The sequence below is a fragment of the Phyllobates terribilis genome, unplaced genomic scaffold, assembly GCF_046119375.1.
Source record: "Phyllobates terribilis strain yellow unplaced genomic scaffold, ASM4611937v1 Scaffold_5__5_contigs__length_657084704, whole genome shotgun sequence".
Classification (NCBI taxonomy): domain Eukaryota; kingdom Metazoa; phylum Chordata; class Amphibia; order Anura; family Dendrobatidae; genus Phyllobates; species Phyllobates terribilis.
Genome location: NW_027362765.1, coordinates 443,522,562 through 443,548,898, shown reverse-complemented (window position 1 = coordinate 443,548,898; position 26,337 = coordinate 443,522,562).

Below are 26,337 nucleotides of genomic sequence, written 5' to 3'. Positions count from 1 at the left end.
CCCCCATCCAGATCCCCCATATTGCAGACATGGTCCCCCATCCAGATCCCCCATATTGCTGACATGGTCCCCCACCCAGGTCCCCCATATTGCAGACATGGTCCCCCATCCAGGTCCCCTATATTGCAGACATGGTCCCCCATCCAGGTCCCCCATATTGCAGACATGGTCCCCCATCCTGATCCTTATCTCACAGACATGTCCCCCATCCAGGTCCTCATGTTGCAGACATGTCCCCCATCTAGGTCCCCCCCCATACTGCGCACAGGGTCCCCGTCCCCCCCCATACTGCGCACAGGGTCCCCGTCCCCCCCCCATACTGCGCTCAGGGTGCCCATCCCCCACCATACTGCGCTCTGGGTCTCCCGTGCTCCCCATACTGCGCTCAGGGTCCCCATTGCCCCCCCATACTGCGCTCAGGGTCCCCGTCGCCCCCCCATACTGCGCTCAGGGTCCCCGTCGCCCCCCCCATACTGCGCTCAGGGTCCCCGTCGCCCCCCCATACTGCGCTCAGGGTCCCCGCCCCCCCCCATACTGCGCTCAGGGTCCTCATCTCCCCCATACTGCGCTCAGGGTCCCCGCCCCCCCATACTGTGCTCAGGGTCCCCATCCCCACCATACTGCGCTCAGGGTCCCCGACCCATCCCCATACTGCGCTCAGGGTCCCCGTCCCCCCCCATACTGCGCTCAGGATCCCCGTCCCCCCCCATACTGCGCTCAGGGTCCCCGTCCCCCCCCATACTGCGCTCAGGATCCCCGTCCAGTCCCCCATACTGCGCTCAGGGTCCCCGTCCCCCCCCCATACTGCGCTCAGTGTCCCCCCCCCCATACTGCGCTCAGGGTCCCCGTCCCCCCCCATACTGCGCTCAGGGTCCCCGTCCCCCCCCATACTGCGCTCAGGGTCCGTCCCCCCCCATACTGCGCTCAGGGTGCTCGTCCCCCCATACTGCGCTCAGGGTCCCCGTCCCACCATACTGCGCTCAGGGTCCCTGTCCCCCCATACTGCGCACAATGTCCCCCCCCATACTGAGCACAGGTCCCCTGTGGTGTATTTCACACGACAGAGAAAAAAAAAAAAAGATTCTCACCTGTCCTCCGTTCCCTCTGCGTCCTTTCTTCACCTGTGGCCCGCAGGCACAGACCCCATAATGATCTTGGCTTTCTCCAGCAGCCGCCGACATCAGCGCTGTAATGCAGTGTATTGCCGCGCAGAGACCATCTCTCTGCACAGCAATAGCAGTGCCAGCCGCCGGCCTATCAGAGGCCAGCCGCTGACATCTGCGCATGGCAGTGACGTCATACGCCGCTGTGCTGGGACGCCAATGTCAGCTGCTGGCCTCTGATAGGCCGGCGGCTGGCACTGCTATTGCTGTGCAGAGAGATGGTCTCTGCGCGGCAATACACTGCATTACAGCGCTGATGTCGGTGGCTGCTGGAGAGAGCCGCGATAGTTACGGGGTCTATGTGCCTGCGGGCCGCAAGAAGCAGCCGGAGGGGGCCGTGTGTTTGAGACCCCTGCCCTAGATTATGTATAGGATGTGGTAGATGATGGATTGATATCCCACCAAATATCATCGGCAATACTGACGCTCGGTCCAGCGGTGAAGCAGCGGAAATACATGTTTGTTTATTCAATCATGCTGACGTCGCCCCCTGCAGTCTGCCGACCTAGACACCCGCTCTAAGGTGCCATGGGGTAAATACAGCCTTGTGTTACGCCCCATTGCCTTAATCTGTGACCCCGTATCCCTCGTGCAGCGACCTGTCCTGTCAGGGTGATGTTCCAGTCTATCACATGGCTGCAGATGCAGCATTCCACAGCCAGCCAATCAGAGCGCTCGCTCACCGACATATGCAAATGAGCTGGTGGCAAAACCAACAACTTTTCAACAAATTTGCCCTAAATATTCAGCAGGGGCGGGACATTTTGCCGGCAGGGGCGGGGTCACTGTCAGCAGGGGCGGGGTCACTGTCAGCAGGTCACTTTAGATATATTTTTTTTTAAGTCTCCCTAAGTTAAAAGTTTCTGCCATCACGGGCACATAAATAGAGCTGAGGTTTACCTGTATAATCGGGTGCAGTGCAGAGATCATGGTAGTGTCATAAAGAAAGCATCTGCCAGCGAGCCAGATATCTATCAGAAGATAGATAGGATAGATAGGCGGCAGATCAGAGAGTTCTCCTATGTGGCTTGCCCACCACATATGTAGCTGGCAGGACATTGCCAGGGACTCCAAGACATGAAGTGGTTTCGGCCAAAGCACAACTTTTTCCTACAGGTTTGGTGGCTCAGAGCTTAGTGACGGCACGGCTCTGGGTTGTGGGTTCAAATCCCACCGTGGCCCCATCCACACAGCATTATAGGCTCGTGCTGCTTTTCTCCCATCTGTTGAATATTAATTCACAGGCTTAATAAATTCAAAGCAGGATTCTGTCATATGCGCTGACAGTGACATTGACTATAATGGTGAAGGTAGAGTCAATGGTCCTATCTGCACCATTATAGTAAATGGCCCTGTCGGCGCATATGCACGAATCCTGTTTTGCGGGGGGTTCGGACTCAAGCTCCGAGTGAACGTGGTGAAGAACGCAGTGTGAAACGGCCCTAAGGCTATATGGACCGTGATTTCCAGTCCGACTGTGAATCTCCGGACCCCACACTCCACATCCTCAGGCACATATGAAGCTGTTGGGTTCGGGTGAGGAGACTCGCAGCCAGTCCGGAAAATGCATTATGTACCCAGACCATAAAACACAGGCTTGGAATGAATCCTCAGTATAATTACTACTCTCTTTCATTACATGGTTGTTCTTGTTTTTGAAAAGGATCGTCCTGGTAGTATGTGTGAGGGAATAGGCCCCGACAGTCCCTCAGGTATAGACATCCATGCTGTGGACAGAAAACTACCTTGTGATATTACAAAATGTATCAACAGAGACAATTGGTGTATACACGGCACCACCCCGGAAGAGTAAATGCGGTACCCGTTATAACCTAACCGGGTGTCCTTGCAAAACACATGGAGACAGGTCTGTTTTTTCTGGCAGCACGGATGACAATGGCCAATACAAGTCTATGGGTCCGTGATAAACACGTACAGCTCATGGATGGAGTTAGTGTACCATCAGTGTGCTGTACGGGTTTAACCCCTTTATGACGTCTGCCGTAATAGTACAACACACATCACAACCCCCTGTTTAGGGCGGGCTCTGGTGCTGAGCCCGCACCTTTCCGGGCACATGTTAGCTGATCTATACAGCTGACATATGCCCGCAACAGCCCCGGTTGAATCTCGATCCACCCGCGGCTGTTAACTTGTTAAATGCCGCTGTCAATCTCTGACAGCGGATTTAACTCGCACTTATTGGAAACGCAACGTTGGCTCCGCCCATCGGTGACCCCATCACATGACTGCGGATCGCCGATGGTTTGGCATGACAAACCGGGGTCTGCAGGAGACCCCTGCGGTTGTCATTGCCAGATTGCTATGAGTGCCACCCAGCAGTCGGCGCTCATAGCCAGTGAGCAATTCTGCTGCACACAGTTGATCTGATGATCGCCTGTGTGTAGTGAAGGAGAACAGACAACTGCAGCTTCTAGTCTCCCATGGAGACATTGAATCATGCAAAAGGTAAAAAAAAATGTTATTGAAAAAAAAGTATAAAAGTTTAAATTTTGAATTTCACCCCATTCAAAATAAAACAATAAAAAAAACAAATATATGACGCGCCCCCCTGGGCCTGTGTTGTGCAGGGAGTACCCGGAGCCGGATCGCTGGGGGTTGTAGTCTCCGTGGCGCTGACCCGGTCCGTGCCCAGGGTGGTCAATTCAGTGGCAGTCTTAGTGTAATAACAAGTGTCCGACTACGCCACCCGTGGATGGCGGTCAGTGGGGACCGCCGCTGCGCTGCAGACCGCTGAGGCTGATGCTGTATGCGCAGCCAAGTATGGGATAACTCCCCACGGGAGAAGTATTGCCTCAGGGCAGCTAGTGTGGATGATGAGAGTGATGGTGTGAGCATCCCAGTACTGATGGTGCTGGTGCGGCGATGAAACACAGAGACGTGTGGTTGCAGTTTCCAATGCTTTACTCACAGTTCTTTACTGGTCCTAGTCACCTCGGTACCGGCGGTGACTGCCCAAGCCGTGCTGCGTCCACCAGGCAAGGGGCTCGACCAACTCCCAGGCAATTCCAGAGCGTGGCACAGGGCTCCCTTCTCTTCCTTTCTCTGGCCATCCCCACCAGTGACCCACCTTTGTCCAGCTTCCTCGGGCCTTCTCTTGGAGAAACCTATCTCCGGTTTCCCTGACCCTATGTGGTATGCTTTCCTGGTGGATGTAGTGAGGGGTCGCACCAAGTTGTGGTCACAACCTCCGCTCTTTGGCTGAGGAATTTATTGCCTCCACCAATTTGGGTTCCGGTACCCTGTTCTGCCAACCCGTCACCCGCAATCTCCTGGGCCTATGGGGTTCCTTCTTCTCTCGTGTCTCTGGGCCTCTCTTAAAGTTCCTTTTCTTCTTTCCTTTCTGTTCCTTTCTGTTCCCGTTTTCTCTCTCTCTGGCTCCGGCCTTCACCCTAGGCCTGCCTCGTGGAGCTGGGCCCAGACTGAGCCACAGCTCCCTGTCAGCCCTCTTTGGCTGAACTCCTTCTCTCCTCTGACTGTCTGTCTGAACAGAACCCCGTTCTAAGATGGTGCCCACCTTATATACTTCCCTCTATGTGTGAGCCCAGGTGTCTAGCAACCAATGGGCTCCTACCTATGCCCAGAGACCCAACCCCTATCTGCTCCTACATCACTGGGTGTACTTTCCCCTCCCCACTCCAGCCAGGGACAGATGCTGTCGTGCCTGCACTTCTGTGGGAGCACCGTTGAGCTGTCCCGCGGAAATGGGGTGTGTGTGGTGCATGCAGCTAACTGAGCCCTGGTCCACACTCCATCCTTACCCGGGAGTGGAATATCACACCTCTGGTTTGAGGTGCAATACCCCTGTAGCAGCCGAGCCCTCGGGCTGCTACATATACACATATTTGTTATTGTCGCGTTCAGAACCGCCCGATCTATCAATGTAAAAAATAATTAATCCGATCGGTAAACGGCGTAACAAGAAAAAAATTAAAAACCCCAGAATCAAGTTTTTTTGGTCACCGCAACATTTAAATGAAATGCAATAACGGGCGATCAAAACATCGGATCTACCCCAAAATAGTATCAATAAAAACGTCAGCTCGGTGGGAAAAAACTAAGCTCACTCTGCCCCAGATCCTGAAAAATGGAGACGCTACACGTCTCGGAAAATGGCGCCATTTTTTTGTTAACAAACTTTGGATTTTTTTTCACCAATTACATAAAAAATAACCTATATATGTTTGGTGTCTACGAACTAATGACCTGGAGAATTATAATGGCAGGTCAGTTTTAGCATTTAGTGAACATGGAAAAAATAACCCAAAAAAACAACTGTGGAATTGCGCTTTTTTTGCAATTTCACCGCACTTGGAATTTTTTTCCTGTTTTAAAGTACACGATATGGTAAAACCAATGGTGTCATTCAAAAGTACAACTCGTCCCTCAAAAAATAAGCCCTCATACGGCCATATTGACCGAAAAACAAAATAAGTTTGGCTCTGGGAAGAAGGGGAGCAAAAAAACAAAAAAACGCAAACTCGGAAAATGGCCTGGTCAGTAAGGGGATAACATTGTGAAGTATAGGAGAAGCTTTGTCATTTCTTTATCCATACTGGAAAAACACTGATGACTACAATGATGGTAAAAACGGAGACACGGATGAATAACACGGATGGCACCAGTCCAGTTATTTCACGTACGTGTTTAAACACTGATGTGTGAAGGGGGTCTAGCGCCAATATATATATATATATATATATATATATATATATATATATATATAAATATATTATTATTGCCTAAGGCCTCCTTCACACATCAGAGTTTAAACACGGACGTGAATTAACGGGACTGGTGCCATTCGAGAAGTCTATACACACACGGGCCCCTGTGCTTTTATCGGTGGAAGTGGCCCCTGTGATCACCAATGATATGTCTGCCCCTGTGTATATTATATACCCTAGATCAGGGGTCTCAAACTCAGCTGGTCACACGGAAAAACATTTAATTTGGGGGGCCGCATTATTTGCATGACAAAGTGCCATTTTTAGTGATACCATTTTATTTTCTATACGCCTTTTGAACTGGTCATCTTGCAGACATTGTCTCCCCTCCAGGCCCCCATTTTGCAGACATGGTCTCCCCTCCAGGTCCCCCATTTTGCAGACATGGTCTCCCCTCCAGGCCCCCCATCTTGCAGACATGGTCTTCCCTCCAGGTCCCCCATCTTGCAGGAATGGTCTCCCCTCCAGGTCCTTCATCTTGCAGACATGGTCTCCCCTCCAGGTCCCCCATATTGCAGACATGGTCTCCCATCCTGGTCCCCCATATTGCAGACATGGTCTCCCATCCAGGTCCCCAATATTGCAGACATGGTCTCCCATCCAGGTCCCCCATATTGCAGACATGGTCTCCCATCCAGGTCCCCCATATTGCAGACATGCTCTCCCATCCATGTCCCCAATATTGCAGACATGGTCTCCCCTCCAGGCCCCCCATCTTGCAGACATTGTCTCCCCTCCAGGCCCCCATCTTGCAGACATGGTCTCCCCTCCAGGTCCCCCATCTTGCAGACATGGTCTCCCCTCCAGGCCCCCCATCTTGTAGACATGGTCTCCCCTCTAGGTCCCCCATCTTGCAGGCATGGTCTCCCCTCCAGGTCCTTCATCTTGCAGACATGGTCTCCCCTCCAGGTCCCCCATATTGCAGACATGGTCTCCCATCCTGGTCCCCCATATTGCAGACATGGTCTCCCATCCAGGTCCCCAATATTGCAGACATGGTCTCCCATCCAGGTCCCCCATATTGCAGACATGGTCTCCCATCCAGGTCCCCAATATTGCAGACATGGTCTCCCATCCAGGTCCCCCATATTGCAGACATGGTCTCCCATTCAGGTCCCCCATATTGCAGACATGGTCCCCCATCCAGGTCCCCCATATTGCAGACATGGTCCCCCATCCAGATCCCCCATATAGCAGACATTGTCCCCCATCCAGGTCCCCCATATTGCAGACATGGTCCCCCATCCAGGTCCCCCATATTGCAGACATGGTTCCCCATCCAGGTCCCCCATATTGCAGACATGGTCCCCCATCCTGATCCTTATCTCACAGACATGTCCCCCATCCAGGTCCCCATGTTGCAGACATGTCCCCCATCTAGGTCCCCCCCCCCATAGTGCACACAGGGCTGCCCCCCCCTACTGCGCACAGGGTCCCCGTCCCCCCATACTGCGCACAGGGTCCCCGTCCCCCCCCCCACTGCGCTCAGGGTGCCCGTCCCCCATCATACTGCGCTCAGGGTGCCTGTCCCCCCCCATACTGCGCTCAGGGTCTCCCGTCCCCAGCATACTGAACTCAGGGTCCCCATCGCCCCCCCATACTGCGCTCAGGGTCCCCGTCGCCCCCCCATACTGCGCTCAGGGTCCCCATCGCCCCCCCATACTGCGCTCAGGGTGCCCGTCCCCCCCATACTGCGCTCAGGGTGCCCGTCCCCCCCCATACTGCGCTCAGGGTCTCCCGTCCCCAGCATACTGAGCTCAGGGTCCCCATCGCCCCCCCATACTGCGCTCAGGGTCCCCGTCGCCCCCCCATACTGCGCTCAGGGTCCCCGTCGCCCCCCCATACTGCGCTCAGGGTCCCCATCGCCCCCCCATACTGCGCTCAGGGTCCCCGTCGCCACCCCATACTGCGTTCAGGGTCCCCGTCGCCCCCCCATACTGCACTCAGGGTCCTCGTCGCCCCCCACACTACGCTCAGGGTCCCTATCGCCTCCCCATACTGCGCTCAGGGTCCCCGCCCCCCCCCATACTGCGCTCAGGGTCCTCATCTCCCCCATACTGCGCTCAGGGTCCCCGTCCCCCCCCATACTGCGCTCAGGGTCCCCGTCCCCCCCCATACTGCGCTCAGGGTCCCCGTCCCCCCCCATACTGCGCTCAGGGTCCCCGTCCCCCCCCATACTGCGCTCAGGGTCCCCGTCCCCCCCCATACTGCGCTCAGGGTCCCCATCCCGTCCCCCATACTGCGCTCAGGGTCCCCGTCCCCCCCCTTACTGCGCTCCGGGTCCGTCCCCCCCCATACTGAGCTCAGGGTCCCCGTCCCACCATACTGCGCTCAGGGTCCCTGTCCCCCCATACTGCGCTCAGGGTCCCTGTCCCCCCATACTGCGCTCAGGGTCCTCGTCCCCCCATACTGCGCTCAGGGTCCGTACCCCACCATACTGCGCTCAGGGTCCTCGTCCCCCCATACTGCGCTCAGGGTCCCTGTCCCCCCATACTGCGCTCAGGGTCCTCGTCCCCCCATACTGCGCTCAGGGACCCTGTCCCCCCATACTGCGCACAGTGTCCCCCCCCATACTGCGCACAGTGTCCCCCCCCATACTGCGCACAGTGTCCCCCCCATACTGAGCACAGGTCCCCTGTGGTGTATTTCACACGACAGAGAAAAAAAAAAAAAAGATTCTCACCTGTCCTCCGTTCCCTCGGCGTCCTTTCTTCACCTGTGGCCCGCAGGCACAGACCCCATAACGATCTTGGATTTCTCCAGCAGCCGCCGACATCAGCGCTGTAATGTAGTGTATTGCCGCGCAGAGACCATCTCTCTGCACAGCAATAGCAGTGCCAGCCGCCGGCCTATCAGAGGCCAGCCGCTGACATCTGCGCATGGCAGTGACGTCATACGCCGCTGTGCTGGGACGCCAATGTCAGCTGCTGGTCTCTGATAGGCCGGCGGCTGGCACTGGTATTGCTGTGCAGAGAGATGGTCTCTGCGCGGCAATACACTGCATTACAGCGCTGATGTCGGTGGCTGCTGGAGAGAGCCGCGATAGTTACGGGGTCTATGTGCCTGCGGGCCGCAAGAAGCAGCCGGAGGGGGCCGTGTGTTTGAGACCCCTGCCCTAGATTATGTATAGGATGTGGTAGATGATGGATTGATATCCCACCAAATATCATCGGCAATACTGACGCTCGGTCCAGCGGTGAAGCAGCGGAAATACATGTTTGTTTATTCAATCATGCTGACGTCGCCCCCTGCAGTCTGCCGACCTAGACACCCGCTCTAAGGTGCCATGGGGTAAATACAGCCTTGTGTTACGCCCCATTTCCTTAATCTGTGACCCCGTATCCCTCGTGCAGCGACCTGTCCTGTCAGGGTGATGTTCCGGTCTATCACATGGCTGCAGATGCAGCATTCCACAGCCAGCCAATCAGAGCGCTCGCTCACCGACATATGCAAATGAGCTGGTGGCAAAACCAACAACTTTTCAACAAATTTGCCCTAAATATTCAGCAGGGGCGGGACATTTTGCCGGCAGGGGCGGGATCACGGTCAGCAGGGGCGGGGTCACTGTCAGCAGGTCACTTTAGATATATATTTTTTTAAGTCTCCCTAAGTTAAAAGTTTCTGCCATCACGGGCACATAAATAGAGCTGAGGTTTACCTGTATAATCAGGTGCAGTGCAGAGATCATGGTAGTGTCATAAAGAAAGCATCTGCCAGCGAGCCAGATATCTATCAGAAGATAGATAGGATAGATAAGCGGCAGATCGGAGAGTTCTCCTATGTGGCTTGCCCACCACATATGTAGCTGGCAGGACATTGCCAGGGACTCGAAGACATGAAGTGGTCTCAGCCAAAGCACAATTTTTTCCTACAGGTTTGGTGGCTCAGAGCTTAGTGACGGCACGGCTCTGGGTTGTGGGTTCAAATCCCACCGTGGCCCCATCCACACAGTATTATAGGCTCGTGCTGCTTTTCTCCCATCTGTTGAATATTAATTCACAGGCTTAATAAATTCAAAGCAGGATTCGGTCATATGCGCTGACAGTGACATTGACTATAATGGTGAAGGTAGAGTCAATGGTCCTATCTGCACCATTATAGTAAATGGCCCTGTCGGCGCATATGCACGAATCCTGTTTTGCGGGGGGTTCGGACTCAAGCCCCGAGTGAACGTGGTGAAGAACGCAGTGTGAAACGGCCCTAAGGCTATATGGACCGTGATTTCCAGTCCGACTGTGAATCTCCGGACCCCACACTCCACATCCTCAGGCACATATGAAGCTGTTGGGTTCGGGTGAGGAGACTCGCAGCCAGTCCGGAAAATGCATTATGTACCCAGACCATAAAACACAGGCTTGGAGTGAATCCTCAGTATAATTACTACTCTCTTTCATTACATGGTTGTTCTTGTTTTTGAAAAGGATCGTCCTGGTAGTATGTGTGAGGGAATAGGCCCCGACAGTCCCTCAGGTATAGACATCCATGCTGTGGACAGAAAACTACCTTGTGATATTACAAAATGTATCAACACAGACAATTGGTGTATACATGGCACCACCCCGGAAGAGTAAATGCGGTACCCGTTATAACCTAACCGGGTGTCCTTGCAAAACACATGGAGACAGGTCTGTTTTTTCTGGCAGCACGGATGACAATGGCCAATACAAGTCTATGGGTCCGTGATAAACACGTACAGCTCATGGATGGAGTTAGTGTACCATCAGTGTGCTGTACGGGTTTAACCCCTTTATGACGTCTGCCGTAATAGTACAACACACATCACAACCCCCTGTTTAGCGCGGGCTCTGGTGCTGAGCCCGCACCTTTCCGGGCACATGTTAGCTGATCTATACAGCTGACATATGCCCGCAACGGCCCCGGTTGAATCTCGATCCACCCGCGGCTGTTAACTTGTTAAATGCCGCTGTCAATCTCTGACAGCGGATTTAACTCGCACTTATTGGAAACGCAACGTTGGCTCCGCCCATCGGTGACCCCATCACATGACTGCGGATCGCCGATGGTTTGGCATGACAAACCGGGGTCTGCAGGAGACCCCTGCGGTTGTCATTGCCAGAATGCTATGAGTGCCACCCAGCAGTCGGTGCTCATAGCCAGTGAGCAATTCTGCTGCACACAGTTGATCTGATGATCGCCTGTGTGTAGTAAAGGAGAACAGACAACTGCAGCTTCTAGTCTCCCATGGAGACATTGAATCATGCAAAAGGTAAAAAAAAATGTTATTGAAAAAAAAGTATAAAAGTTTAAATTTTGAATTTCACCCCATTCAAAATAAAACAATAAAAAAAACAAATATATGACGCGCCCCCCTGGGCCTGTGTTGTGCAGGGAGTACCCGGAGCCGGATCGCTGGGGGTTGTAGTCTCCGTGGCGCTGACCCGGTCCGTGCCCAGGGTGGTCAATTCAGTGGCAGTCTTAGTGTAATAACAAGTGTCCGACTACGCCACCCGTGGATGGCGGTCAGTGGGGACCGCCGCTGCGCTGCAGACCGCTGAGGCTGATGCTGTATGCGCAGCCAAGTATTGGGATGACTCCCCACGGGAGAAGTATTGCCTCAGGGCAGCTAGTGTGGATGATGAGAGTGATGGTGTGAGCGACCCAGTACTGATGGTGCTGGTGCGGCGATGAAACACAAAGACGTGTGGTTGTGTGACACCCCAGGGGTCTGGTTGCCACAGTGATAGAGATATTACGTCTGAGAGCAGGTGGGAGGTCCTTTGGTCAGGGATCCTGTGCATGCCACACCTCCTGCCCAGTCTTGGGAGGGGAAGAACTTCCCCTGTATAAACCCTGGGCTGAGGCAGGGTTGGTCAGTCAAGGAGAGTAGAGACAGAGAAGCAGCATAGGAAGAAACAGCAGAAGCTCAGTGGGAGCAATATTACTACGAGTCAGGGGCTGGCAGCTGCAGAGCTCGCCCTGACTGAGAAGCTTTCTTACCGGACCCGGCGTCCGAGGCTGTGGGGACTAACTCTTACCCAGCAGCAGAAGCCGACCGGCAGGGGATTTCAGGTCCTCAGGCCCAGAAACCCGAAGGCACGGTCACACGCGTGGGACCAGCACCGCCATCGTGGAGCGGAAGCCATTAGAAGGCCCCGAGTCACCGGCCATACGGGTGAGCACCACACGGTACACTCAGGGACGTGGGCTACTTATATCCGCTTCTAGCAAGGTAGCCAGAAGAGTACAGTCAGTTTGGGAGGCCTACAACTCCGCCTGGCCAGGGGAGATCCCATCTGCTCAAGGACTGACCAGGCCCCGTTCACTAGCAAGTACTCCGGGAGGGTCTATCGTTGTTACCAGTAAAGACCCTGAATTACACCGCACCGTCTCTGAGTGGTTCCTGCTACCCCCATCATCCACATCTGCTGCCCTGAGGCCATACCCCTCCCGTTGGGGGTTATACCATCTACGCTGCACCATCCATCCACCGGCCTCAGCGGACTGTCCTGCAGCGGCAGCTCCATAGCTGCATTCAACGGGTGGCGTAGTCGTCCTGCATCTACCGCTGTTACATCGCCGCTCAGTTTGACTCCCTGGGCACGGACCGGGTCACCGCCACGAGACTACAACCCTCAACGCAGCGCGACACAGGCCCAGGGGCGTGTCAACTTTGGCGTAGTCGGCAGGATTTCGTGCCCGCAACCACCGGGTACTGCGTGCCTGAAAAAGAGACTTTTAAAACTTACCATCCGTGAAGTTTTCCCGCCATTGGACGCCATCTTGAGGACGCCGCGCGGGAAGAAGAGGGGCGTGGACTCCGAAAGCGCGCGAGAACTGAAGCCCCGCCTCAAGTCCGGACGTTGCGTAAGGTCCTGGAAGGAGCCCAGCAGACGCCGACGTCACAGGAGCGCGACGGAAGGTCCTCAACCCTGACGATCCACTGCGGAGCCGCGGCCTACGGAAGAGGATCATCGCAAGGTAGGCCACGGTCCACTAGGGGGGAGGAAGATGTCGGTTACGGAGGAGAGCTTCACTGCCTCAACCCCCGCCAGCGCTACCGCTGCTGCAGTTATGCCCTTCACCATGCCCTATATCCCGGGAGCAGCTTGGCTACCCCAGTACTCAGGGGAGTCACATACCCTGCATGACTTTAGAGAAAAGCTGGATAGCCTCTTCCAGGTGTACCCCCTCACAGAAGAGCAAAAAGTGAGCATCCTGGTGGCCCAACTAACCGGGGCAGCCAAAAGGGAAGTAAAATCCTGGCCACCTGGGAGGAAGACTGTCGCAGGGATACTAACCCGGCTGAAGGACACCTTTGATACCCGCACCTCAGCCGAGATTAAGCTTAGATTCTACGGGTGCAAGCAGCGAGCGCATGAGAGTATAAGGGACTATGCACTAAACCTACAAGAGGCCCTGAGGGCCATTAAGCAGACCGACCCTGATGGAGTGGGAAACGAGGACAGGCTGTTGACCGAACAGTTTATAGAGGGACTGTATTGTAATACCCACCGAACCCAGTTGCGGGCAATGGCCTTACAGGATCCCCATCTGGGCTTTGCACAGTTCAAGGACAGAGCCATCCGGGTGCTCCGAGAACCGGCACCGGGTGGCGTTGTGACCCACAGGCGCCCTGCTATCACTTACCACCAGGAGGCGGTGCCCTTGTCGGCAGGGCCTGTGGGAGCTGATGCGCAGGCTTTGGACAATGACCCGGCTCCAGACCTACACCATCAGGTCCAAGAGCTAGCTAAGAGCGTTGCTGCGTTAACCCGAACTGTGCAGTCTTTACAGGCTTCCATCCCAGGGAAGATCCAGCTGGCATCCGGACCGGAGGACATCCCGTGGCGTCGACCAAGGAGGACCCCACCGGCCAGAGGAAGACCCAGTGACCGATACAGCGAGGACGGACGACCCATCTGCCGCCGCTGCAATCAACCCGGACATATGGCAAGGTACTGTTCTTTAAACGGGCATAACCTGGGGTAGAGGGCCAACCCCCAGGAAAAAGATCACCAGGCCCATCGAACTGGCGCGACAGATATGTGGGAGGACGTCCAGTCTTGCCTGTGGTACTGGATGGCATTCCTATGAGTGCCCTACTGGACACCGGGTCACAGGTCACCACCATCCCGTACGTGCTCTTTAAGCAGTACTGGAATGACTCGGATATTACCCGCTACCCTAACGACGACTTGAGTATCATCGCCAGCAATGGCCAGCCCGTGCCACAGATCGGATTTAAAGAGGTGACCATCAAAATCGGTAGAGTCGAACTGGCAGCACAGGGACTGATCATTGTAGATATTGACAAGCATGAGAGTCACCCAAAAATAACTCTAGGAACTAATGTAATTGAAAATTGTCTTGCAGAGGTGATTTTCCTTTTACAGCAGGTTGCGAAGAACGCCAGCTCCGGCGAGCAGCGGGTGCTCCAGAAAGAGATCCGGGCACTGATGCGACGGCAACAGGTGGAACTCTCCGGCGGTGAGATTGGTAGCGTAAGAATGTGTGACCCTTTTCCTATTGCCATGCCCCCAAAAAGTGAAATGATGATTTGGTGCCGGGCAGCTATTGGTCTGAGAGGTAGAGATTACCAGGCAATGGTAGAACCAGTTTACTCGGACAGTAGGCCCACCATTTTGACAGCACGGGGGGTGGTTGATGTACGCCATGGGAGGGTGCCCGTTCGCATAATAAATATCGGGGAGAGGGAAGTGTACCTGCCCCGGTATGCCACGCTAGCCAAATTATATACCATTAACCAAAATTCTATACAATCTGTGGAACCCTTGCCTCCATCTCACCCGGAGGAAGGTAACGGCTCTAAGAAAAACATGGAGGACTGGTGTCAGCAACTACATCTGGGTACTGACTCCACTCCCGCACACCAGAAACAAGGAGTCTATCGGGTGGTTCAGGAGTACGAGAGAGTGTTCAGTAAACACCCGTTAGACTTCGGGCGAGTGAAGGGGGTAGAACACCACATCCCCACGGGAGACCATCCTCCTATAAAAGAGAGGTATCGACCCGTACCCCCTGCCCACTACCAACACGCCAAGGGGATGCTTAGAGACATGAAGGAGGCTGGGGTGATCAGGGATAGCTGTAGCCCCTGGGCAGCTCCACTAGTCTTAGTCCGAAAGAAAGACAACACCATGAGGATGTGTGTAGATTACCGGAAAATCAATCGTATCACACACAAGGATGCGTACCCCTTACCAAGGATAGAGGAGTCATTGGCTGCTTTAAGATCTGCTAACTTCTTCTCTACCTTGGATATCACTAGCGGGTACTGGCAGGTTCCTGTAGCAGAGGCGGACCGGGAGAAGACCGCATTCACCACCCCGATGGGACTTAGCGAGTTCACCTGCATGCCGTTCGGACTCTGCAACGCACCGGGAACCTTCCAACGACTAATGGAGTGTTGTCTGGGCCACAGAAACTTCGAGACGGTCCTGTTGTACCTGGACGATGTCATCGTATATTCCAAGACGTATGAGGACCACCTGAAACACCTGGCGGAAGTGTTCGAAGCTCTGGCAAGTTACGGCCTAAAGGTGAAACCCTCCAAGTGTCACCTCCTGAAACCAAAGGTGCAGTACCTGGGACACGTGGTGAGCGCTGACGGAGTGGCTCCCGACCCTGATAAGATCACCGCAATTAAGGAATGGCCAAGCCCCTCCAGCGTAAAAGAAGTGCGGCAGTTCCTCGGGTTGGTAGGCTACTACCGAAGGTTTATTCCCGGTTTCACCAAAAAGGCAGCACCTATGCAGAACCTCCTGATAGGCCAGTCCCGGAAGGCCAAGAACCAGAAGCCGCCCTTCAAATGGGAGGAGCTGGAAGAAGAGTCCTTCCGCCAGCTGAAGATGGCCCTCACGGGGTACGAAATCCTGGCGTACCCGGATTATAGCCAGCCCTTTATCCTCTACACCGACGCCAGTAACATCGGGCTAGGAGCCGTACTGTCCCAGATCCAGCAGGGGAAGGAACGAGTAATCGCTTACGCCAGCCGAAAACTGCGACCCACCGAAAGGAACCCCGAGAATTACAGCTCATTTAAGTTAGAGTTCCTGGCCGTAGTATGGGCAGTCACCGAGCGCTTTAAGCATTACCTCGCTTCTTCCCGGTTCACCGTGTACACGGATAACAACCCGTTGACACACCTGGACACGGCAAGACTCGGTGCCCTGGAGCAGAGGTGGATGGCCCGTCTGTCCAACTACGAGTTCACAATCAAATACCGGGCAGGACGCTCCAATACCAACGCGGACGCCCTGTCCAGGATGCCCAACCTGCCGGACGGAGGAGAAGATCCGGAGGGACTGGAAGAAGTTGAACTCCCTGCGTTCCACCGTCATGGGACTATCCAGTATTCCCACCGGGTAAGGAGTAAGCAGGCTGCTACGTTGAACCCCTTACCCCACTACAACTGGGCGGAAACGCAAGACAGCGACCCTGCCGTCCGACTGGTGAAGGAGATGCTGACTCGGCCGGAGGCTCGCCTTGAACCAGACGCTCCGGAGGAAGCCAAACAACTATGGGCAGAGAAGAGTCGACTGTTCCTTTACAAAGGGAAGTTGTGCCGCAGAATGGTTAACTCCCGGACGCATGAATTACTCTGGCAAGTAGTGGTGCCACGAAGAGACGCAGCCATGGTGATGGAGGCATACCACGACGGAGCTGGACACTTCGGGTGGAAGAAGCTGGAGTTCCTGCTGCGCGAGCGGTTCCACTGGGTAGGCATGAGGGGAACCATCGAGAAGTGGTGCAGAGACTGTGGCCCGTGCAACCTGAGAAGGAAGGACCGTGCCAGCCAGAAGACTCCCCTGCAGTCTATCGTCACCCGGCAACCGTTGGAACTGGTAGCCTTGGATCATGTAAAACTGACCCCAAGCAGAAGTGGCTACGTCTACGCGTTAACCATCGTGGATCATTACTCCCGATTTCTGGTTGTCGTCCCCGTCAAGGACTTAACGGCTCAAACAGCAGCTAGAGCCTTCCAGCAGCACTTTTGCCGTCCACACGGGTACCCGGACCAAGTGCTGACGGACCAGGGACCTGCCTTTGAAGCGGAGGTCTTCCAGGAATTCTGCAATCTGTATGGCTGCCGGAAGATAAGGACGACACCCTACCATCCGCAAACTAATGGACTTTGTGAGAAAATGAACCAGGTGGTAATGGATCTTCTAAAAACGTTGCCCCTGGAAGAACGCAGTCTGTGGCCTGAGAAGTTGCCCGATCTGGTGGACCTATACAACCACATCCCGGTAGGTTCCACCAACTGTACCCCGGCTTACCTAATGAGGGCAAGACCTGGTAAGTTACCTGTTGACCTGGAAATGGGAGTCCTGACACCCGAGGACACTTCACCAGAAACAGACTGGGACACAGAGAGGCAGCAGCAGTACCGGAGAGTACAGGAGAGCGTGGAGCGAAGTCTCTGTCAGGCTAGGGAAAGACAAGAGAAAACTTACAACCAGTATGCTCCCGCTGTTCCCCTGGTACCCGGAGAGCAGGTCTTGAAGAGGAAGAGACGGCTCCACAAGTTGGATGACCAGTGGGAGAAGGACCCGTACACCGTACTGCCCTCAAGCCACGAGAACCCGAAGGTTTGTACCATCAGTAAAGACGGAGGGGAAACCACAGCCATTGTATCCCGGGACCACCTGAAGAAGTGTCCCGAACAACTGAGGAACCCTGAAGAGGAACAAGAAGACCATCGACCCGTAGAGGAAAGGGAAGATATGGTTAGTACTGTGCTCGGGGACTTCCCTCGGTCTTGGACTCAAGTCAATGGTGCAGTTGTGGTACCCGTACTCACCTTCCTCCAACCAGCATCCCAAGCACCTACGGAGCAACAGGTAGAGCTGGAAGAACAGCCGGTCCAGGAGGCAGAAGACTCCACACAAGCAGAACAGGAGGATCAACCCTCTGCTTATAGTGAGCCTGCCGTACCCCTAGTGAGACAAAAAGCCGGTAGACAGCTGCCCAGTTTACCCTTGACAGCTCCTACACCCTGTAGTTCAGGGCCAGACAGTCAGCTCCGTAGGTCCACTAGGGCCACTAGAGGCCAGTTACCCGCACGCTGGAGGATTTGAAGTGTATAAATTGTTTTATTTATGTTTATCTGTGTATTGTTGCTTGTGTATAATTTTGTGTTTCCAGTTATTTTTAGGAATCCTTGGTGGATCTACCGGGAATCCTTGTACAATTAGTTGGAGCGTAACCCAGGATGGACTAGAGACTGTTAAGGACTCGGGGTAGGACAGACCCCTACCTGGTTACGTCTCCCTGTTTTGGTGAAATGGACACCTTGCTTTCTTCAAAAACTGCACCCGGTTGCGGACACGCCGTAACCATCTTTATGTGTTTTCTTGTTGTATTGTTATTGTTATACCTTGTTATGTTTTTTCAAAAAAAAAAAAAAATATGTTTAGTCCCGGAGTACTAAATTTCACTAGGGGGGAATGTGACACCCCAGGGGTCTGGTTGCCACAGTGATAGAGATATTACGTCTGAGAGCAGGTGGGAGGTCCTTTGGTCAGGGATCCTGTGCATGCCACACCTCCTGCCCAGTCTTGGGAGGGGAAGAACTTCCCCTGTATAAACCCTGGGCTGAGGCAGGGTTGGTCAGTCAAGGAGAGTAGAGACAGAGAAGCAGCATAGGAAGAAACAACAGAAGCTCAGTGGGAGCAATATTACTACGAGTCAGGGGCTGGCAGCTGCAGAGCTCGCCCTGACTGAGAAGCTTTCTTACCGGACCCGGCGTCCGAGGCTGTGGGGACTAACTCTTACCCAGCAGCAGAAGCCGACCGGCAGGGGATTTCAGGTCCTCAGGCCCAGAAACCCGAAGGCACGGTCTCACGCGTGGGACCAGCACCGCCATCGTGGAGCGGAAGCCATTAGAAGGCCCCGAGTCACCGGCCATACGGGTGAGCACCACACGGTAAACTCAGGGACGTGGGCTACTTATATCCGCTTCTAGCAAGGTAGCCAGAAGAGTACAGTCAGTTTGGGAGGCCTACAACTCCGCCTGGCCAGGGGAGATCCCATCTGCTCAAGGACTGACCAGGCCCCGTTCACTAGCAAGTACTCCGGGAGGGTCTATCGTTGTTACCAGTAAAGACCCTGAATTACACCGCACCGTCTCTGAGTGGTTCCTGCTACCCCCATCATCCACATCTGCTGCCCTGAGGCCATACCCCTCCCGTTGGGGGTTATACCATCTACGCTGCACCATCCATCCACCGGCCTCAGCGGACTGTCCTGCAGCGGCAGCTCCATAGCTGCATTCAACGGGTGGCGTAGTCGTCCTGCATCTACCGCTGTTACATCGCCGCTCAGTTTGACTCCCTGGGCACGGACCGGGTCACCGCCACGAGACTACAACCCTCAAGAGATCCGGCTCCGGGTAAGCTCCCGCGTGCGCAACGCAGCGCGACACAGGCCCAGGGGCGCGTCAGTTGCAGTTTCCAATGCTTTACTCACAGTTCTTTACTGGTCCTAGTCACTTCGGTACCGGCGGTGACTGCCCAAGCCGTGCTGCGTCCACCAGGCAAGGGGCTCGACCAACTCCCAGGCAATTCCAGAGCGTGGCACAGGGCTCCCTTCTCTTCCTTTCTCTGGCCATCCCCACCAGTGACCCACCTTTGTCCAGCTTCCTCGGGCCTTCTCTTGGCAAAACTTATCTCCGGTTTCCCTGACCCTATGTGGTATGCTTTCCTGGTGGATGTAGTGAGGGGTCGCACCAAGTTGTGGTCACAACCTCCGGTCTTTGGCTGAGGAATTTATTGCCTCCACCAATTTGGGTTCCGGTACCCTGTTCTGCCAACCCGTCACCCGCAATCTCCTGGGCCTATGGGGTTCCTTCTTCTCTCGTGTCTCTGGGCCTCTCTTAAAGTTCCTTTTCTTCTTTCCTTTCTGTTCCTTTCTGTTCCCGTTCTCTCTCTCTCTGGCTCCGGCCTTCACCCTAGGCCTGCCTCGTGGAGCTGGGCCCAGACTGAGCCACAGCTCCCTGTCAGCCCTCTCTGGCTGAACTCCTTCTCTCCTCTGACTGTCTGTCTGAACAGAACCCCGTTCTAAGATGGTGCCCACCTTATATACTTCCCTCTATGTGTGAGCCCAGGTGACTAGCAACCAATGGGCTCCTACCTATGCCCAGAGACCCAACCCCTATCTGCTCCTACATCACTGGGTGTACTTTCCCCTCCCCACTCCAGCCAGGGACAGATGCTGTCGTGCCTGCACTTCTGTGGGAGCACCGTTGAGCTGTCCCTCGGAAATGGGGTGTGTGTGGTGCATGCAGCCTACCGAGTCCTGGTCCACACTCCATCCTTACCCGGGAGTGGAATATCACACCTCTGGTTTGAGGTGCAATACCCCTGTAGCAGCCGAGCCCTCGGGGTGCTACATATACACATATTTGTTATTGCCGCGTTCAGAACCGCCCGATCTATCAATGTAAAAAAAGAATTAATCCGATCGGTAAACGGCGTAACAAGAAAAAAATTAAAACCCCAGAATTAAGTTTTTTTTGGTCACCGCAACATTTAAATGAAATGCAATAACGGGCGATCAAAACATCGGATCTACCCCAAAATAGTATCAATAAAAACGTCAGCTCGGTGGGAAAAAACTAAGCTCACTCTGCCCCAGATCCTGAAAAATGGAGACGCTACGCGTCTCGGAAAATGGCGCCATTTTTCTGTTAACAAACTTTGGATTTTTTTTCACCACTTACATAAAAAATAACCTATATATGTTTGGTGTCTACGAACTAATGACCTGGAGAATTATAATGGCAGGTCAGTTTTAGCATTTAGTGAACATGGAAAAAATAACCCAAAAAAACAACTGTGGAATTCCACTTTTTTTTGCAATTTCACCGCATTTGGAATTTTTTCCCGTTTTAAAGTACACGATATGGTAAAACCAATGGTTTCATTCAAAAGTACAACTAGTCCCTCAAAAAATAAGCCCTCATACGGCCATATTGACTGAAAAACAAAATAAGTTTGGCTCTGGGAAGAAGGGGAGCAAAAAAACGAAAAAATGCGAAATCGGAAAATGGCCTGGTCAGTAAGGGGATAACATTGTGAAGTATAGGAGAAGCTTTGTCATTTCTTTATCCATACTGGAAAAACACTGATGACTACAATGATGGTAAAAACGGAGACACGGATGAATAACACGGATGGCACCAGTCCAGTTATTTCACGTACGTGTTTAAACACTGATGTGTGAAGGGGGTCTAGCGCCAATATATATATATATATATATATATATATATATATATATATATATATAAATATATATTATTATTGCCTAAGGCCTCCTTCACACATCAGAGTTTAAACACGGACGTGAATTAACGGGACTGGTGTCATTCGAGAAGTCTATACACACACGGGCCCCTGTGCTTTTATCGGTGGAAGTGGCCCCTGTGATCACCAATGATATGTCTGCCCCTGTGTATATTATATACCCTAGATCAGGGGTCTCAAACTCAGCTGGTCACACGGAAAAACATTTAATTTGGGGGGCCGCATTATTTGCATGACAAAGTGACATTTTTAGTGATACCATTTTATTTTCTATACGCCTTTTGAACTGGTCATCTTCCAGACATTGTCTCCCCTCCAGGCCCCAATCTTGCAGACATGGTCTCCCCTCCAGGTCCCCCATCTTGCAGACATGGTCTCCCTTCCAGGCCCCCCATCTTGCAGACATGGTCTCCCCTCCAGGTCCCCCATCTTGCAGGCATGGTCTCCCCTCCAGGTCCTTCATCTTGCAGACATGGTCTCCCCTCCAGGTCCCCCATATTGAAGACATGGTCTCCCATCCAGGTCCCCAATATTGCAGACATGGTCTCCCATCCAGGTCCCCCATATTGCAGACATGGTCTCCCATCCAGGTCCCCAATATTGCAGACATGGTCTCCCATCCAGGTCCCCCATATTGCAGACATGGTCCCCCATCCAGGTCCCCCATATTGCAGACATGGTCCCCCATCCTGATCCTTATCTCACAGACATGTCCCCCATCCAGGTCCTCATGTTGCAGACATGTCCCCCATCTAGGTCCCCCCCATAGTGCGCACAGGGCTGCCCCCCCTACTGCACACAGGGTCCCTGTCCCCCCCCATACTGCGCACAGGGTCCCCGTCCCCCCCCATACTGCGCACAGGGTCCCCGTCCCCCCCCCATACTGCGCTCAGGGTGCCCATCCCCCACCATACTGCGCTCAGGGTCTCCAGTCCTCCCCATACTGCGCTCAGGGTCCCCATCGCCCCCCCATACTGCGCTCAGGGTCCCCGTCGCCCCCCCATACTGCGCTCAGGGTCCCCGTCGCCCCCCCATACTGCGCTCAGGGTCCCCGTCGCCCCCCCATACTGCGCTCAGGGTCCCCGTCGCCCCCCCATACTGCGCTCAGGGTCCCCGTCGCCCCCCCATACTGCGCTCAGGGTCCCCGCCCCCCCCCCATACTGCGCTCAGGGTCCTCATCTCCCCCATACTGCGCTCAGGGTCCCCGCCCCCCCCATACTGTGCTCAGGGTCCCCGTCCCCCCCATACTGCGCTCAGGGTCCCCGACCCCCCCCCCATACTGCGCTCAGGGTCCCCGTCCCCCCCCATACTGCGCTCAGGGTCCCCGTCCCCCCCCATACTGCGCTCAGGGTCCCCGTCCAGTCCCCCATACTGCGCTCAGGGTCCCCGTCCCCCCCCATACTGCGCTCAGTGTCCCCCCCCATACTGCGCTCAGGGTCCCCGTCCCCCCCCATACTGCGCTCAGGGTCCGTCCCCCCCATACTGCGCTCAGGGTGCTCGTCCCCCCATACTGCGCTCAGGGTCCGTCCCCCCCATACTGCGCTCAGGGTGCTCGTCCCCCCATACTGCGCTCAGGGTCCCCGTCCCCCCATACTGCGCTCAGGGTCCCCGTCCCCCCATACTGCGCTCAGGGTCCCTGTCCCCCCATACTGTGCACAGTGTCCCCCCCCATACTGAGCACAGGTCCCCTGTGGTGTATTTCACACGACAGAGAAAAAAAAAAAAAGATTCTCACCTGTCCTCCGTTCCCTCGGCGTCCTTTCTTCACCTGTGGCCCGCAGGCACAGACCCCATAATGATCTTGGCTTTCTCCAGCAGCCGCCGACATCAGCGCTGTAATGCAGTGTATTGCCGCGCAGAGACCGGCTCTCTGCACAGCAATAGCAGTGCCAGCCGCCGGCCTATCAGAGGCCAGCCGCTGACATCTGCGCATGGCAGTGACGTCATACGCCGCTGTGCTGGGACGCCAATGTCAGCTGCTGGCCTCTGATAGGCCGGCGGCTGGCACTGCTATTGCTGTGCAGAGAGATGGTCTCTGCGCGGCAATACACTGCATTACAGCGCTGATGTCGGTGGCTGCTGGAGAGAGCCGCGATAGTTACGGGGTCTATGTGCCTGCGGGCCGCAAGAAGCAGCCGGAGGAGGCCGTGTGTTTGAGACCCCTGCCCTAGATTATGTATAGGATGTGGTAGATGATGGATTGATATCCCACCAAATATCATCGGCAATACTGACGCTCGGTCCAGCGGTGAAGCAGCGGAAATACATGTTTGTTTATTCAATCATGCTGACGTCGCCCCCTGCAGTCTGCCGACCTAGACACCCGCTCTAAGGTGCCATGGGGTAAATACAGTCTTGTGTTACGCCCCATTTCCTTAATCTGTGACCCCGTATCCCTCGTGCAGCGACCTGTCCTGTCAGGGTGATGTTCCGGTCTATCACATGGCTGCAGATGCAGCATTCCACAGCCAGCCAATCAGAGCGCTCGCTCACCGACATATGCAAATGAGCTGGTGGCAAAACCAACAACTTTTCAACAAATTTGCCCTAAATATTCAGCAGGGGCGGGACATTTTGCCGGCAGGGGCGGGGTCACTGTCAGCAGGTCACTTTAGATATATATTTTTTTAAGTCTCCCTAAGTTAAAAGTTTCTGCCATCACGGGCACATAAATAGAGCTGAGGTTTACCTGTATAATCGGGTGCAGTGCAGAGATCATGGTAGTGTCATAAAGAAAGCATCTGCCAGCAAGCCAGATATCTATCAGAAGATAGATAGGATAGGCAGCAGATCAGAGAGTTCTCCTATGTGGCTTGCCCACCACATATGCAGCTGGCAGGACATTGCCAGGGACTCCAAGACATGAAGTGGTCTCGGCCAAAGCACAATTTTTTCCTACAGGTTTGGTGGCTCAGAGCTTAGTGACGGCGCGGCTCTGGGTTGTGGGTTCAAATCCCACCGTGGCCCCATCCACACAGTATTATAGGCTCGTGCTGCTTTTCTCCCATCTGTTGAATATTAATTCACAGGCTTAATAAATTCAAAGCAGGATTGGGTCTTATGCGCTGACAGTGACATTGACTATAATGGTGAAGGTAGAGTCAATGGTCCTATCTGCACCATTATAGTAAATGGCCCTGTCGGCGCATATGCACGAATCCTGTTTTGCGGGGGGTTCGGACTCAAGCCCCGAGTGAACGTGGTGAAGAACGCAGTGTGAAACGGCCCTAAGGCTATATGGACCGTGATTTCCAGTCCGACTGTGAATCTCCGGACCCCACACTCCACATCCTCAGGCACATATGAAGCTGTTGGGTTCGGGTGAGGAGACTCGCAGCCAGTCCGGAAAATGCATTATGTACCCAGACCATAAAACACAGGCTTGGAATGAATCCTCAGTATAATTACTACTCTCTTTCATTACATGGTTGTTCTTGTTTTTGAAAAGGATCGTCCTGGTAGTATGTGTGAGGGAATAGGCCCCGACAGTCCCTCAGGTATAGACATCCATGCTGTGGACAGAAAACTACCTTGTGATATTACAAAATGTATCAACAGAGACAATTGGTGTATACACGCCACCACCCCGGAAGAGTAAATGCGGTACCCGTTATAACCTAACCGGGTGTCCTTGCAAAACACATGGAGACAGGTCTGTTTTTTCTGGCAGCACGGATGACAATGGCCAATACAAGTCTATGGGTCCGTGATAAACACGTACAGCTCATGGATGGAGTTAGTGTACCATCAGTGTGCTGTACGGGTTTAACCCCTTTATGACGTCTGCCGTAATAGTACAACACACATCACAACCCCCTGTTTAGCGCAGGCTCTGGTGCTGAGCCCGCACCTTTCCGGGCACATGTCAGCTGATCTATACAGCTGACATATGCCCGCAACAGCCACGGGTGGAATCTCGATCCACCCGCGGCTGTTTACCTGTTAACTCGCACTTATCGGAAACGCAAGGTTGGCTCCGCCCATCGGTGATCCCATCACATGACTGCGGGTCGCCGATGGTTTGGCATGACAAACCGGGGTCTGCAGGAGACCCCTGCGGTTGTCATTGCCAGATTGCTATGAGTGCCACCCAGCAGTCGGCGCTCATAGCCAGTGAGCAATTCTGCTACACACAGTTGATCTGATGATCGCCTGTGTGTAGTAAAGGAGAACAGACAACTGACCATGTCTGCAATATGGGGGACCTGGATGGGGGACCATGTCTGAAATATGGGGGACCTGGATTGGGGACCATGTCTGCAATATGGGGGACCTGGATGGGGGACCATGTCTGCAATATGGGGGACCTGGATGGGGGACCATGTCTGCAATATGGGGGATCTGGATGGGGGACCATGTCTGCAATATGGCTGGCACTGGTATTGCTGTGCAGAGAGCCGGTCTCTGCGCGGCAATACACTGCATCACAGCGCTGATGTCGGCGGCAGCTGGAGAGAGCCGCGATAGTTACGGAGTCTGTGCCTGCGGGCCACAAGAAGCAGCCAGAGGGGCAGCATGCAGCCCGCGGGCCGCGTGTTTGAGACCCCTGTTGTATGGTATCCAGTCTCCCTCTATGAGATATGAGGGAGAGACCCCCTTCTCCAGGGTAAGGGGGCTCACCACATCCGGTCCTGGACACACTTAAGGAACAGAGCTCCACAGTTGTGGCACACACTTCCTATGGGGCCATTCACCTTCGGAGGATATATTCTTTGATATGTGCTTCTATGAGGAGCCCACTCTCCATTGGACCTGTGGTTACTGAAATCCATTGAAATAAGTGAAGTCCTTTGGCCTTTATATCTCTACCTATTTTTGCTGCAGATCTGTTTCTGTGTTCTCTCCTGAAGATCCTCTGATGCTGGAGGGGAAACGCGTTGAGTGATTTGGTTACAATATGTTTAGTGCTGATTGGGGCTTTGTCATTTAGGCTACAATAATTTTTAATGCCATATATGAGAACTTGCTCTATACTGTTTGGATTTGCACAAATCAATCTAGTTCACCTTTATATTTAATGAGGATGTGACTCCATGTTAGTTTGCAGCTATCAGCATATCTGTCTGCCTGTGTGGGTAATATACCTGTATCCTGATATCACCCTTCTGTATTTTGACTTAACAACTGTGACCTGTTCCC